This window comes from Abramis brama (genome assembly GCF_963993115.1).
Source record: "Abramis brama genome assembly, chromosome: 11".
Classification (NCBI taxonomy): Eukaryota; Metazoa; Chordata; class Actinopteri; order Cypriniformes; family Leuciscidae; genus Abramis; species Abramis brama.
In genome coordinates, this window is record NC_139973.1 from 23,074,806 (window position 1) to 23,088,649 (window position 13,844).

The following is a 13,844-nucleotide window of genomic DNA, read 5'->3' on the forward strand; positions in this document are numbered from 1 at the left end:
CCCTTTATTTCAAAATCCGATTTGAAGCTTGTCTCATAAATGCGCACATCAACCCGATCACTTTATTTAGCCTTCATGTAAAGGCTATGTTCGGGTTCATCAATCAAAATTATTTTATTCCAATTGAAACAAAAAGTGTCCATATAAATGTAGTGTTGGAAAGTTTTCTTTCATCGAAGCAGAGACCAGGAGACAGTTGGGAACGGAAGTTATTCTTTATTGAGAACTCCGCTGTACGTTGCTGTAGTACTTCCAACATGATCTAACTCTAATACAGTATGCATTGTAGTTATATACATTCCAAGGGGGAGGGATTACGTAGAGGCGGAGATTCTGAACAAAGCATGCAAATTAAGTATACAGGTTAAGGTAACACCCTAGACTGAGGGTCTGGCCCATCCTCAATCAGCATAAGGCTCCAAGAGCCATTTGGGTCCGAAAGCCATTTGCAGAACAAAAGGTGAGATTCTCAGTGAATCATTCGTGTGCTAATCCCATCAGTCTGACAATAAGGAGAGAACAGAAATTGCAACTTTGCTGAGATCTTAACCTTAAAAGATTCTTTACCATGATGTTATGTACAGAAGCATATTTGAAATAGATTCTTAAATTTGTAACCCTTCAGTAGCTTCTGTCTTGTTTTGTCAGTCTATGCGCATGAATGTGAAGTGTGGAAGAAGAAGGTGCTCTGTTTTGCAGAGGTTACTATGCAGTTGGGTATCGTTTCGTTTTTTACCGATTCCGCTTATCGAATCCGGTTCTTAATGAGAGAAAAAAAAAAAGAGCAAATAGTTGTAAAAATTCTACCTTTTATTCTTGTCACATTTAGGCTATTACCAGTAAAACTGTGACAATGCATCTTAATTTACAAAAAAATATATAACACTTTAAGGAATTATCAATAAAAACAATTACAAAACTATTTAATTTTAACACAAAAAATAGAACATAACAAAATATGTAACAGACATGCAAAGTCAGCAATCTTTTGAAGAAAAATCAGCATGTCTGCTATGGGCAAGTATACGTGATCTGTCTTGGCTAATTGTATCCCCAGCAGTAGAAAAAACCTAGCCTAGAAATCTAGACGCACCCTAGCGGCAGCAAAATTTATTTTGCAGCCAGGGTAGTCTAGCAACTCTCCGTTGACTTTCGGAGCTGTAAAAACCAAAATTTGGTCAGGCCAATCACATCGTGTATAGAGTAGGCGGGGCGGGCTTAACATAATGACGGCAGAGTTGTGACGGTTCCCTGCTACTTGAAAACAAAGAATGGCTGCTGTTGCTGGAGAACAGTCTTTCGAATCGGCTTTGGCCGCGACTCTGGAGGACTTGGAGTTAAGTTTTTCTTTGAGAAAAGAGCAAAGAACGGCACTTAAGTCATTCTTAAAAAAGGAAGATGTGTTCGTAGTTTTGCCGGCCAGATTCAAAAGTTGAATCTATCAACTAACGTTAGCTCCGCTGTTGGGTAAACGCTCTGGTTGGTTGAAGCGCTGTCCTATTGCGTGCAGAGTGAATTTGAAAGACAGCCGTTTATCCCGCCCCTCGGATTGAGCCGTGTCTATGGTGAGTTGCCAGACCTAACATCTTGATGTAAGTCTGGCTTGCCAGGCTAGAAACTGGGTAGAGGAGGCCTGTACACAAAGGTATGAGTGGGCTAGGTCAGACAGGAAAGGATATGTGTCTCTCCTGTTCCACCACCAGAGTGCAGGGTCTTCAGAGGTCATTAGAGGCAGCATGTCCCTATACATCTCCAGTTCTTTGGAAGTTTTTTCCTGGATGGGCAAGGTGCTCTGAATTAGGTTCTCCTTAAGGTCATCATCTTCAGCAAAAAGCTCCTCCAAGGGAGTCATCTTGGTCTTCTTGCACTTTTGAATCTACAATGAACAAAAGAAAACAGGGTTTCCGCGGGGTACATTTTTTAGACGCTAATTTTTTTACCAGGCGCAACGAGATGAAAAAAATCTAAACTTTTCAGAATGCTGCAAACGCACCGCAGGTCATGTGACAGGAACCAACCAATCACCCCTTTCCATAACAACATTGAAAGCTCAGTCAACATGAAGGATGGGGGTGCACCCAAACACTACTAATAAATATAAGCTAATGTGTAAATGTCAGTAATTTATCTTTTTTGACTCATTCTTTTTATAAAACAAATATTTAAAGGCTGAAATATGAGGTTTATCTTTGTATAAAACGTTTTTTGTCAACTTTATTTGAACTTGTACATGTTAGTAGATAACATGTTGCAAGACACTCTTTTAAAATCTGGCCATCATTTCTAATGGTATTTTAATGTTTACGTAAACAAAAAGTGCATATTGATGCTAATCAATTTGTTATTTACTGTTTTTCGACATAAAACTTGTTGAATTGACTTCATTCTGTAGTATTAGTACTTTTTGAACAGGATTCTGTGAACAATAATTGTGTTTTATAGTATAATATGCAAAAGTACAATTTTCTATTAAAAAATATCTACCTCTCCCTCTCTCTCACACACACATCAGATAATCCTAGATAAATAGAAAGATAAATAGATACTCTAATGATACCGAGGTAACTATCTATCTAACTTGGATAATGCGTCGTGTAGGTCTTAGGGTGTATTCACACCAGGAAAGTCCGATAGTTCACTTGCTTTGGTCCGGACCAAATAGAATGTTGATTTTTTTTGTTTGGTACGGTTCGCTTTCACACTGCTCTTTTTGCAAGTGAACCAAAATGTGTAAACAAAACCACACGTGTGCTAAGGTCGTCCATTCATTGGACAGGAATTCTCAAGCAGGGAAAAGCAGGAAGTGCACAAACAGGCTCAGCATGGAGATATTTCGTAATGTAATATTTGTTATTTTACTGATTTGGTGTTATTCTCTACAAACGCAATATGAAGAAACTAATGGTAGTATAGATACAAGCCCGCCCGCACTGACAATTGATTGCTTGGGTCCTTACATGCGCTTCGTGAGGCACACTGGCACACACACGCAAGGTCTCTCGCTCCCTCTCTCTGCCGTGCGCGCGCTCTTGCTCGCTCGCTCTAGATTCCGGGAGATTTTCCGGGAGATTTCCGGCATCAGGGAGCCGCTATCGACATGCGGGAGACTCCCGGAACTTCCGGGAGACTTGGGATGTCTGTATAATAATTATTATGCCAAAATGTCCGTTTTGTTAAGTATCCTCATAAGAGCAGTCAAATAAAAAGGCGCAGTTTTCTGCAATTGGGTCGGTTCATGTTCACACCGTAAACGAACCGTACCAGAGTTCTTTTGGAACCGTACCGAGACCACCTCTTCAGCTGGGTCTCGGTTCGATCGTTTGGTCCGCACCCGAGTTCGATTGCCGTATTCACACCTGCCCAAAAGGTCCGCACCAAGGGGGGAAACGAACTAGAGTTCGATTCAATCGAACCGAACAAGGCAGGTGTGAATACACCCTTAAATTTCAATCTTTATGGTCTTAAAATGTCTTAAAAAGATCTTAAATTTGACTTACTGAAACCTGCAGAAACCCTGGAATTTTTTTTAAAAACTTTATCCATTTGCATAGTTTATCCCTGCAATTTTATACCGTGCTGTGCTCACCACCAGTAGAGTCTCCTCTTTATCCTGCTGGACTGTCTCCATGTCCCTCTCTCCATCGCCATGCTCTGTCAGCTGAAAGTGTAATAAGCAATTTGAAGAAACAAAGGACTAACATACATAGGACATGATGCAGGAAATTAGTATTTGATAACTTAAGGTCTAAATTAATTTCACACTACATTCATGTTCATAATGAATACCTGCTCGGTTTCCATAGGATGTGCTGCTGCCAGTACTTTGTCCTTTATTCGGTGCCAGACTGTCTCATTCTCCACTTTATGCTTAAAGGATCCAATGCAGTTGCTTCTTCAAGGAAGGCTCTGACATTGACACTCTATGAAATGTAGATATATAATTAGAATAACAAAACATAACACAATTCTTGTTATAAGTGATATTCATTTTAATTATTCTTTTACCTGATAACGCTGGGACAGATCAGACCAGACTGTTGTCTTAAGAGTGGACACAAACACTGTATCTCCTTCATGCACAGTGAAATGTTCTCTTAACGTTTGCAGTATGGGCTAGGATCTGGCTGCAGTTTGGACTCTTTTCAGTTGAGACACAGAGTGTGGATGTGTACATAACTCGCATGAGTTGGACAAAGTCCTCTGCTTTTCTTAAGTCCTCATCTGTTACTCTTGCAAGTCTGTTTAGGACAAAAAAAGTTCAGAAAATTATGAATTATTCTTCAATCAGCATTCCAAAAGCTGTCATATACCTGTCCCCCTCCATTGTTTTTCTTTAGCCGTAGATCCAAAGAGGCTGCCTGAATTGCTGGATACTGCTCAAGGAACCTTTCAAATATGAGGTAAAGAGAGTTCCAGTGAGTTCTGACATCGAGAAGGAGAGAGTGCTGGGGCAGATCTACAACAAAAACAGTTCTTATAACTCTATCTTACTAACACATACACAATAATATCTAATATTAATTAACTAAATTATGATGATGAGTAATGATTCTTACTCAGAATGTGTTGCTTCTCCTGGAGCACAGTTTTGGCCATGGTTGACCACTTCATCCACACAATCACGTCCCGAACCTTTGCTGTACATTTTGCCACTGAGGTAATTTTGTACACACTTTGGGCCCCAAGATTAAGTGTGTGTGCAAAACAGCCTATTTTAATGAGGTGAAGCTTTTGTACTGCCACATTCATGTTGGATGCATTATCCACTGTGATAGCTGCAACTCTGCTCCTTATCCCAAACTCATCTAAAATATCCCCAATTTCTTCTGATACCACTGCCCCTGTTTGTGCTTTGTACACAGCTTTTGTTTTAAGGACTTTCTGATTCATCTTTCCCTCAGTGATATAATGTGATGTAACCGTAATGTAATGGTTCTGGCAAATGCTTGTCCAGCAATCACTGGTAACTGCGATTCTGCTGACCTTTTCCAGATCTGATTTTATTTTTTATTTTTCTATGTTGTACGAGGCTGGTATCAAATGATTGGACAGAGTATCCCTGGAGGACGGGTTGTATTTGTGATTTAGGGCCTTTTTCATCTCCCTGCAGAGAAAATGTACACTTATAATTCTTCACTTACCTAATCATAGTTTACTGTAGAATATAATGTTCTGTTAGCTCTGTTTCTGATGTGCTTTGAGTCACAGGAGAATATCAAAGAAGGCTCAAATCCATTGATACTGCTGTGAAAAACTGAGAACCTAATCAAGAAAGTATTTTGCATACCTAAATGAAGGCGTCTCAACCATAGCAAAAGGATGTAACCCCTTCACCACAAATCTTGTTACCGCCCTGTGACATTCATCCAATTTCTCCTTGCTCATCTTCCCCTTCATGGCTAAATTGTCTTTTCAAATAAAGATTGTGTTGATTACATTACACCAGTAGGTGGCAGCAAGTGAGTGTTAAACGGACAGTATGGAATTTTTCGCCACTAGGGGTCGCTAACCATAACAAAGGCGTAGATTGATGACGCAACATTTGCTAAGAATTATGGATCTTGTCGTCAACGTCAAGCCGACCGATCTAATGATGTTTATGGATGAGTGAATACATCGATGTTTTTATCATGACTGTGATATAAAGCAGTTCGGGATTGCTAAGAGACAGCTATCAGCTCCACACGTGACGCGAGTCCCGCGGATATAAAAGGAATATGGACATTTCATTCTACCAAACTACACGCAAGTGCAGAATTACAACTCACAGGTCAGTTTATTAGACAAATTAAACTTGTGAGGTAACGCAGCGCTGTTTCACTTGGTCTAACATTACACTATCACACTAAACTGCATTTGAATGTGTTTAAATGTATGTGTTAGTTTGTCTGTATGAGACTAGAAGTAAGCTAGATCAACATTAGAATAACATACAGATCATATTCTGACATTTTATCATTGTTGAACTATATAACATTGATTAGTTTTATGTAAATGTGCTCACCTGTTTAATAAAGTACATGTAGGAGCGGTCGAAGTCTCGGACGTGGAGCTCTCGTTTATATACTGTCTATGGGAGCTCTCGGCATCTCGAAAACCCCGCGCTGATATTGATTCTCGTTTTAGTTCTCCTTTTTTATCCAAAGTCTGCTTGCCATGGTCCATAATGTTTGAACGAAACAACAACAGCGTGCAAATAGACATTGCGAACTACACATTTGTCCACGTCTGTCGCTTTGGTTACTATCAGACGGCTCTGGTTCATAGCTCTGGTTGCTATGGCAGCACGAGCGGAAACCAAGGGACAACGCGGATATGACGCCATTGACGGCGACAAAATGGAAATAAAGAAACGGGACAAATTTCTCCTGGTTTGAAAGTTGTTGGAAACAGTCGGGATAATGTAAGTACACACAAAAAATATATATATAACATAGATATAGTGATTTTTGCTATTTTTAAAGCAAAAAAGTTACATATTGTGCCTTTAAATGTATTTTTTTCATTGAATCATTCATTCAAAAGATTTGTTCAGAAATGGTGAATCATCCATTAACTAAGCAAGTATTTATAAAGACTCTGAATAAATACATTTTGAATGAATGATTCAATTGAATATATTTTTTAATAGACTCGAACATGTTATATGTTATTCTGTGTAGTTGCCTGATGTATTTAATCATGATCTCTATTTTAAACAAAACAAATCAACAAACAATTTTAAACAATGTGAGAGACTGCTATTGCTGCTAATAGCTGTATGGTGTTGTTGCTGCTGAGAGATTGCACGGAATCAAATGTGGTGCATTACTTCAAATTAACCCTGTGTTGAAGCAAATGTTTCATCATATTGGAGGTGCTTCCTCTCTTGCACGAAATTTCTTTGTTGCATATGATGCAATTTGCTGTATTGTCATCTTTTTTTGAAAAGCTTAACCAAACTTTCGAATGTTTGCTGCGCTCCGCCATGGTAAATGTAACGTACAGCGCATGTGCGGCAGCCAGGTCCCAGCAGATCAATACAACTGTAAAAAAAAAAAAAAAAAAAAGAAACGCTCATTGCCATTCACCGTGCGAGCATCACTGAAAAAGTCAGGAATCGATAAGCGGAATTGAAATGCGCGCGTCTTATCGAATCCCCGGTTTTTGGCATTTTGGAACCGTTTCTAAAATGGAACCGCTTCTCGATACCCAACCCTACTATGCAGTGCAATCACATTCTCCGAAAATTCGTGCTGTGCGAACTGAACCGGACTGGAGAACTAGATGTCTGTCATGTCATGATGTCTGTCATGTCATACAGTGCGAGAAAGGCGCTCTGCCAAGGGGTATATTTGTGGTTTTACTTTCGGTAAATTACAGCGAGGGAACATCTTTTCATTTAACAATTTTTTATTGAATTTCTATTAAACCATGTAGCATTTTCTACAGCACATATTGGACTAAATGTATACAAACATATTATGGCTGTGTTATACAGATATTAAAGGGATACTCCACCTCTGGAAAGATGAATGTGTATTTAAAATAGGTCATTTATGTAGAAGAAATGTGAAATTATTTTTGAATTTGGAGCTTTCTAGACTAAGAAAAGCCAGAAAATGTATTTTTGGCTTACAGTGAGGAAAATAAGTATTTGAACACCCTGCTATTTTGCAAGTTCTCCCACTTAGAAATCATGGAGGGGTCTGAAATTGTCATCGTAGGTGCATGTCCACTGTGAGAGACATAATCTAAAAAAAAAAATCCAGAAATCACAATGTATGATTTTTTAACTATTTATTTGTATGATACAGCTGCAAATAAGTATTTGAACACCTGAGAAAATCAATGTTAATATTTGGTACAGTAGCCTTTGTTTGCAATTACAGAGGTCAAACGTTTCCTGTAGTTTTTCACCAGGTTTGCACACACTGCAGGAGGGATTTTGGCCCACTCCTCCACACAGATCTTCTCTAGATCAGTCAGGTTTCTGGGCTGTCGCTAAGAAACACAGAGTTTGAGCTCCCTCCAAAGATTCTCTATTGGGTTTAGGTCTGGAGACTGGCTAGGCCACGCCAGAACCTTGATATGCTTCTTACAGAGCCACTCCTTGGTTATCCTGGCTGTGTGCTTCGGGTCATTGTCATGTTGGAAGACCCAGCCTCGACCCATCTTCAATGCTCTAACTGAGGGAAGGAGGTTGTTCCCCAAAATCTCGCAATACATGGCCCCGGTCATCCTCTCCTTAATACAGTGCAGTCGCCCTGTCCCATGTGCAGAAAAACACCCCCAAAGCATGATGCTACCACCCCCATGCTTCACAGTAGGGATGGTGTTCTTGGGATGGTACTCATCATTCTTCTTCCTCCAAACACGTTTAGTGGAATTATGACCAAAAAGTTCTATTTTGGTCTCATCTGACCACATGACTTTCTCCCATGACTCCTCTGGATCATCCAAATGGTCATTGGCAAACTTAAGACAGGCCTTGACATGTGCTGGTTTAAGCAGGGGAACCTTCCGTGCCATGCATGATTTCAAACCATGACGTCTTAGTGTATTACCAACAGTAACCTTGGAAACGGTGGTCTCAGCTCTTTTCAGGTCATTGACCAGCTCCTCCCGTGTAGTTCTGGGCTGATTTCTCACCTTTCTTAGGATCATTGAGACCCCACGAGGTGAGATCTTGCATGGAGCCCCAGTCCGAGGGAGATTGACAGTCATGTTTAGCTTCTTCCATTTTCTAATGATTGCTCCAACAGTGGACCTTTTTTCACCAAGCTGCTTGGCAATTTCCCCGTAGCCCTTTCCAGCCTTGTGGAGGTGTACAATTTTGTCTCTAGTGTCTTTGGACAGCTCTTTGGTCTTGGCCATGTTAGTAGTTGGATTCTTACTGATTGTATGGGGTGGACAGGTGTCTTTATGCAGCTAACAACCTCAAACAGGTGCATCTAATTTAGGATAATAAATGGAGTGGAGGTGGACATTTTAAAGGCAGACTAACAGGTCTTTGAGGGTCAGAATTCTAGCTGATAGACAGGTGTTCAAATACTTATTTGCAGCTGTATCATACAAATAAATAGTTAAATCATATATTGTGATTTCTGGATTTTTTTTTTTTAGATTATGACAATTTCAGACCCCTCCATGATTTCCAAGTGGGAGAACTTGCAAAATAGCAGGGTGTTCAAACATAGTTCGAATTACCCCCAAAGGGACAGAAATATCAGTTTTGGGGGGGTCAGATAATTTTTCTGATATTGTGAAAAAATATAATTACAGTTACAATACAAGTCAACTCCTATTTTCACTGTAGGAACATTTTAATGTAAAGCGATTTCAGACACCCCTATTGTGGACCGTACCATTTTTAACCACCGTGGCTAGAAGCAACGGAGATAGAGAATGACTTCAACTTCTCAAGCAAGTGTCAACGCTGAATGACAAAATGCTAGTTTCATAAAGTATCATTCTTTTCAACATTTAAAATAATCTAATTTAATACAGTTATAATTTTTCAATGTAAATTATTTAATTTTATTGGTAACAGCCTAGTGTCTAATTATTTTAATTGAATATATTTATCAAATTTAAGAATTTGAAATGAAAGATGGAGCATACATTTAATAAAATTAGGGGAAAATGCCCTTTATAAAGGTACAAAAAATTATTCTGAGTGTTTTCAAACAGTGATGTAATGAAACATTGACAATTTAAGCTTGAAGGGAGTAAAGCCTCTGTTTAGGCTATGTAGTACGGAGCCCGGGAAGTCACCTGTGGGAGAAAAAAAAACAATCCGTGGCGACGGTTTGGCAATCCGTCCGCTCAGTTTATAAACCGTACTCACGAATTCTCAAACTGTTCCCTCGGTTTAACAAATCGTGCCCACGGATTAATAAACCGTACCCACGAGTATCTAATCCGTGCTCTCAGATTTGTAAACCGTGCCTTCAGTTTTTGTAATCTGTACCCACAAATTCATAAACCGTGCCTTCAGTTTTTGTAATCTGTACCCACAAATTCATAAACCGTGCCCACGCTTTCGTAATCCGTTCCCACGGGTTTGTAAACTGTACTCACGGATTTGTGACTCGCCCTCATTTTAGAAGAACACGTTGTTAACGAATCTTATTGTATAGTGTTTTATTGAATATTAAGTGGAATACATCAAATTGACATACGTCTGCATGCTTAAAGTGATTGTCAATTGTAGCGGGTATGGGTGGAATATACGATTTAATATGAATGACGTGCATCAAAATCTTTTGTTTATTTGTGATATAATCTTAGCACTTTATTATTATTTTCTAACCTGTATTATGACTGATATTTGACGAATTGCTTTGTTCATTTTTTTGTAAGTTTTGGACAAAATATGTAGCCTAAAATGTAATAATATGAATAATTATAATAATAATAATAATAATAATTATTATTATTATTATTATTTGAGTTAATAACTATAAATGATTTCACTAGACAGTAATATGTTTATCATAAAATAATTTATGAATGCTTTATTTTTAAGCAAAAATTATGCAAAAAATGTAGGCCTATTTTATCCAAAACTGTAAAAGGTTAGGTTATAGCCTATAATAATAAAACATTGATAAATTATTTGATGACAAACATATTACTGTATTACTAAGTTAACTCGTTTATAGTTCATTTATAACTTAAAAAAAATATATAATAATAATAATAATAATTATTATTATTATTATTATTATTATTATTATTATTATTATTACATTTTAGGCTATATATTTAAAAGACGCTTTTGTCCAAAACTTACAAAAAGTAAATTAAAAAGTAAAGTAAGTAAAAAATTTTGTATGTCAGGTAAATGTATCATGCCAATTTCATAATCAGTTCAAAGATAATCAATGCAATAACATCAAATGCTCAGAGATAAAGAGTAAAAGATGTACCCGACTCAAGAAACACATGAGTCTTTCAGACACTCAGCATAATGGGCCGATCTCATTACAAATCGCCCTGTGCCTCTTGTTGCATTTCTTTATATAGATAGAAACTTCTTTCACATGGAAATTTGCTAACAATGGGAATTTGCATTTCCACATTTGTATGTGAAGTTTTAGCTCAAAATTCCCCAGAGATATATATTACAGCATGATAAAATTGCCGGTGTTGGCGGGTGAGCAAAAACCTATTGTTTTTGTGTGTCCCTTTAAATGCAAATGAACTGGTGCCTCTGGCCCACTTTCAAGAAGAGGGTGGAGCTTCAAGGGCTCACACTGTCAGGACAATCTCATCTCATTGAATGAAAATATCAGAACAGAAACTCTCAGTAGCGGTGTTCAGTTCGAACCATGAGTCAGAGTCGAACAATGATGCCTAAAGAGCCAGAGAATATATGCTGGAGATAGAACAGGTGTAGTTTAGTTTAATTACAGTTATAACTTTATTTGTTATACGAACACAACAGTTGGTACAGATCCATCCTCGAGTAACAACTTTTTAGCAAAGGCTGCTTTGTACTGACACTCGTTCACAAAGCAGTCTGGTGTACAATGATTTGCGCAAACATAAACGCATTTAGGTAGATTGGGGGGCACATTCCCTTCAAAAACAAAAGTAATCCACCGCGTCTTCAGCAGCTGAGATGTCAGGAGTAAATGATGAATGTTATGTTCATTCTTACATCCAACAACAAAACGCCTCAATTGCTTAGGAGACATTCTTGTCTACAGCTTCTCTGGCATCAAAACAATGGCGGACTGTGTACAGCTCACTCAGGGTGGGTCTATGCTAAAACGGCAGTGTCAGTCAACAGTCGTGGGAGGGCTTTTGCAAAAGGACGCCGCATTGCCCAGAATCTGAAAACGGCTTATTCTGAGACACTGCTAATGATTTATGGGGATTTAAAAAATAGCCCTGGGTGGATTATCATTATACGGTGGTTGTGTACACATACTGCCAACACACATTTATGTTCAAGCACCATGTAAAAGTGAATTTTGCATAATAGGTGCCCTTTAAGCTATGTGTTGCTTATTTTGTGTAACGCACTTTGAGAATCTGCTTTTAAAGGCGCTTTATAAAATAAAGATTATTATTATTATTATTATTATTATTATTATTATTATTATTATTATTATTAATTGAATTGAAACACATTTTTGTTTTGGAACAAAACCCAATTTGCTCTGTGTCAGTCTTCCCACCTGTGTATTTTTAGATCACAACTGTATTTTGAGCATGGCTTTCAGTTGGAATCCCAGCATCTTGTGGATCATGGTGTCCAGACACAGGCCCCTATCCTGTGTTTTTCATCATCCCACAATCCCAAGCATTACCTCCCTAAGCCTTCCTCACCCATCCATATGAGACTGCACTAATCTTCAGAGAGACCACACCATTGGCTCCAAAATTAATACCCTTAGTACAGCATGTGCACCAGGAAAAACCTGATCTGTGCCATTTTTTTTGTCAAATCCCCCAGTGCAGACAGAGCCCTACTAGCAGCAATGGCAATAGCAGCACAATTAAAGATTGTTTCCAAACCATACGAAGGTAGAGGATATACGAAGCTAGAGGACATACAATAAATTGTGAACCTTGGCAATCAAGTCAATAAAATGTTTTATGTTTTCTGTATAGTTGTAAAAGATTATTATTTTTTTCTGATCGCATTTGATACTGCTAGCAACACATAAATAATACATTGCACCTTTAATGTTAATGTTTTGTTATTATGTATGTATAGTATGTGTAGTTTGTTGGAAAGTTTTCTTTCATCGACGCAAAACCAGGAGACAGTTGGGATCACGTTCAAACAAAGTTATTCTTTATTGAGGACTTCGCGTTGACGTGGCTGCAGGAATCCAACATTATCTAACTAAGGGAACTTTACATAGTATCTTATAGGCATTTTAGGAGGAGGGACTTTTGAAGGTGGAGACAAATTCAAACAAAGCATGTAACAGAGTGCCTTGGAGTTTTTCTTTGGTTTAAAATCTACTCTACCCTTTCCAAAGAGCACCTCTACTAGGATAAGTGAATCCGGGAAGCGCTCCTGCTCTACATGTTTTAAAGCATGTAACAGGTTTAGGTAACCCCTAGACTGAGGGTCTGGCCAATCCTAATTCAATCAGCATAACCATTCAAACGCATATGTGCTAATCCAATCAGCCCAATGATTCAATGTCTGGGCTGTGGCTCTGAGTGAAACTGGGACTCCAGAGCCATTAAAGACAATAAGGAGAAAACAGGAATTGCAAGTTGCTGAGCAGAATCATTATCTCAACCTTAACATCACGATAAAGAATATTGTATTTAGCGTTTATGTATGGAAGCATATTTGAAATAATTTAAAATTTGTAACCCTTCAAGTTTTTATGCATATCAGAAAGGGCTGTCAGTCAACTATTTTTTAAAACTGTGATCAATTGTAAAATTGTTCAATGAACACATTAACCCTTTCAAACGTAAGTTTAAAATATTCAGTCTGTCCCCCCAGCGTGAGTTTTTCAAGGCGACCGTTATTTGGAACGTGTCACTTTATGGTTGCCATGGTGACGCGTCATTGCTTGTCACGTGACACACCGCAGCAACAACAGAGCTGAATGAATGAATTCTCTTGGTCTGCGTTACGTCACAAATCATGTGACCTGCGTAGCAACAAGCCGCCGCCATGTTTGAAGGGTAAAACAAACCGAAGGCAAAGCCCGAGGCAAATCAAAAAGGTATCTATTCACAGAAGTTTTGCTGTGGATTATGTCAGATATGGATACTAACGGACTACTTTGTATTAATGATGAATGATATCTGTGTATACGAATGTATGTCGGTGGTGAGAAGTAATAAAACACTCATGTAAAGCGCTTTGTGACTAGCTA

At 38.4% G+C, this 13,844-nt stretch overlaps 1 protein-coding gene across 7 annotated transcripts in view; it reads left to right on the top strand.

Moving 5' to 3' along the window:
- LOC311091920 (SEC14-like protein 1) overlaps nt 1–13,844 on the top strand; it is a 219,510-nt gene that overhangs the window by 2,314 nt on the left and 203,352 nt on the right. The window lies entirely within an intron of this gene.